A 3,853-nucleotide genomic window follows, 5' to 3' on the forward strand; every position below is an offset into this window, starting at 1 on the left:
GAGTTGTAGGCCACCAATGTTTATTCAATGATTACTTTTCAGTTTATTTGGTATATATAGAAATTTAAATTGAGAAGAGATTAAGAATATGAAAACATGTATATTATGCATAATAGGAGCCTTCGAGAACTATTCAGAATATTTTCAAAAGAGATGCATCGGGTAGACTTGGACTCTCTCCATTGCAGATGTGCACCGCTGTCATACGAATGTTTGCATATAAAGCTCCTACAGATTATGTTGATGAATATATTTGAATAGGTGAAAGTGTTGATGTTCAATGTTTATGAAAAATTATTCAAAGAATGAATGCTAGTTTTGGCTCCCAGTACTTAAGATGACCTAATGTCAATGATATTTACTGCTTAATAAATTAGGTGAGTTGCGTGAATTTCTCATTACATTAGGAAGTATCGATATTATGCATTGGGAATGGAAAATTTTCCCAGTTTCATGGAAATGTCAATTTACTCGAAGCGATCATGGTACACCAACAATCATGCTCGAAGTTCTTTGTGTCCAAAGATCTTTGGATTTAGCATTTTTTTTATGTCTTAGGTTTCAACAACGATTAAATTGTGTTGAATCAATCTTCTTTATTCACTCATATTTTAAAAGGACAAGTTCTTACGGTTGAATTTATGATTAATCGCATATAGTATAACAAAGGTATTATCTAGTCGATGACATCGACATGAATGAGGTACTTTTTAAAAATAATTCCATTTCCCCAAGGTGAAAAAGGAAAATTATTTTCACGATGTCAAGAGGCGGTGCGTAAAGATGTTGAGTGAGTTGTTGGGGGTGCTCTAATCTTATTTTGCAATTGTACGAGGACCAACATGTTTTTTGCATCATGATATTATAAAAGATATTATATAAGCATGAATCATTCTATTTAATATCATTTTTGAGGATGAAGGAGATTCATATAATATAGATTTTGACTGTGATATACATGGATTTCAATGACTGAAATATCATACGAGTCGGTTTAGTACTTTCAAACAATGATTCAATATAATACTAATATTTTTGATAATAATATCATACGAGAACGTACTAGGTAAACCCCACCACTCACGCAATAGCCTGCAAACCACGTGAACCAAGATAAACCGCACTTAAGCGACAAGCTATGATTCAGGAGGCATAATCATAAATTCTTCTCCTGGGGAATTCGAACATGTGACCAAGAGGATAATTATCCCCTCTTTAATCAACTGAGCCAACCCTTGTGGGCTGGTAGCACTGTGATTCAGTATATGAAAGTCAGAATTTTGAACCATGCGTAATTCGATCCGAGTTTAATTGAGTCGAGCCGAGCCAACTCATTTAATTAATCGAGGTTAAATCTATGTCCGAACTCAACTCGTTTATTTTCGCGAGTCAAGTCGAGCTGACTCGTTTAGCTAAATGAGCTGGTTTTAACGAGCGCGCCAGCTTGTTAGTTTTACACTAAATCGAAACTAAAACGCTACTCTGTTAGGAATATGTTGTGAACTTGATGATAAATTGTACAAAACACCTTAGTAGATTTGACTTAGTGAATTATGTATCACTCGACGAATGATCAAATATAGTCCCGAAGGATGATTTATTATAGTCCCGACGGATGGCAATTTGACATCCACCGGGTGAGTAGCTTATGTAACAAATAAGTATTGTAGCACATTTCTGCAAACAACTTTGTGTAGATTCTGTAGGAGTATATGAGTCATGTTGACTACTAGTGGATATGAAAAATAGGTTGATTAAATGTAAATATAAGATGTCTTACAATTTTGTATAAGTGAAATGGAGTCAAGTGACAAATAGCTACCTGACGGATGATCAACAAAGCTACCCGACGGATGACAGGCATGTACACGACGGATAATTAAATTCAAATATTCATTGACAGTGACAACACAGTCACATGCATCGAGTGTTTGCAAAAGGAATGCGGCAGCCTGTTTAGCAGGAAATTGAGAACAAAGAAGCATTACCATTTCTATGCAATTGTGAAGATATTCAAAGATGCTGGAATAGAGTAGTGAAATAACATGGAGTTAGACTAGATATGTTTTGTTTTATTATCTTGTCTTATTGTCATGTAAACTTGGTGATATATAAACCAAGTGTAGCTAGTAGAACATTCAACGAAGCAAACACATTTTTAAAGAGAGATAGAAAAAGTTGTACTTGTCAAGAATTTCTCTGTAGTTTGTTTGTTCTACTTGTAAGCAGCTGTGAGCTATTCAAACTTCACAGGGTTCTCATTCGATATATATATATATATGGTAGATACTTTCAAATCCACCAAAATATTTTAAAAGCTTGTGTTTTAATTACTTTGTGCTTTGATTTATATAACTCTTTCATTCCACACTCTGTAAATCAAACACTTATATATTTATCGAGTTAGAACTGTCTTACAATCTTGAAAAAGTAGCCAAAACTACATTCAACCCCCTTCTGTAATTCTTGTTGTATTGTTAGGGAATAACAATTGGTATCAGAGCAAGCTCTTGAAGTACAAAGAGTGTAAAGACAACAAGATGAACAAGAAGGATGTTGGAGTCAAAATTCCATTTCCGGACAAAGATAATTATCACCACTGGAAGGTGAAAATGCACCTACATCTTCTTTCCCAAGATGAGGCCTATATGAATTGCATAGAGAGAGGTCCTCATGTACCAATGAGAGCTGCAACTGGCAATAAACCATATATTCTCAAACCTAGGCATGAATGGTCAGATCCTGATATTGAGCAAGTCAGGAAAGATAAGAAGGCCATGAACATTATGTTCAATGGAGTTGATGATGATATGTTTGATAACATCATTAACTGTAAAATAACTAAATAGGTTTGGGACACAAGTCAGATTGATGTGGCTCCAATAAATGTGGAGTCACAGCCAAAATCATTAATAATTGAAGCTCCTGAAACACCAAATTCACCCACACACTCACTGGATATTAACATGATCAATACATCACTTCCAAATTCTCCATCTTTAACTCTATTGGAGAAGCCAAAAATCCAAGCAAGTGAGCATCATCTTTTAGATGGTTTGTTGGCTCACTTGTCATTTCTTTCTGAATCTGTTGAGACATCTATGCCTAAATTTTCATCAATCTGCATAGAGTCTACAATAGTCTCCACTCCAAACTCATTCATTTCTTCTATTCCTATGGATATTCTTCATCCGTCGAGTAGTGATTGTATCCCGACGGATGTGCCTAACAGCAGTCATCCATCAGATAGCCAAACTATTATCCTGATGGATATTCATCATCAATCGGGAGTCTCTACACAACTTTAAATTTCTTCAATTATCACAAGTGCAGAGGACTTAGCAGTAGTACAATCACTCTTAGGACTGAGGGAAGGTAGTGAACTGAGTGAGAGGCTGGGTTGCTCCCAGGCAAAAGGAGAGAAAATGAGTGAATCTATGAAGTCCATTTCTTCAGGATTGGAAAAAGTGAGTGAGGGGAGTCCCACCTTAGATGGTGAAGGTGAGGGTGTGAGGGTGGGAAGCCAAGGGGAGCCCTTGATGCAAAAACAGAGAGATCATGAGAGAAATGCAGGTACTGGAGAGATAAGGATGGACACCATTGCTAGTAAGTCAATGAATGTCAGTGATGCAGAAAGGAAAAGACTATTTCAGCAAGAATATCAAGCTGTCATAGATTTTATTTCCCTAGATGGTGAGACATTTACTCATCCTGTTATAGCTTATCAAATTCTAGTTGTACAAGGCAATAAGGAGGCTGAAAAGATGCTCAACTTGGTGCACACTACTCAATCTCTACAAAGAGCAAAGGATGCAATCACTGTTATGCTTTCAACTACTGGCAGTGATTTTGA

Source organism: Apium graveolens, chromosome 4 (assembly GCF_009905375.1).
Source record: "Apium graveolens cultivar Ventura chromosome 4, ASM990537v1, whole genome shotgun sequence".
Lineage (NCBI taxonomy): Eukaryota > Viridiplantae > Streptophyta > Magnoliopsida > Apiales > Apiaceae > Apium > Apium graveolens.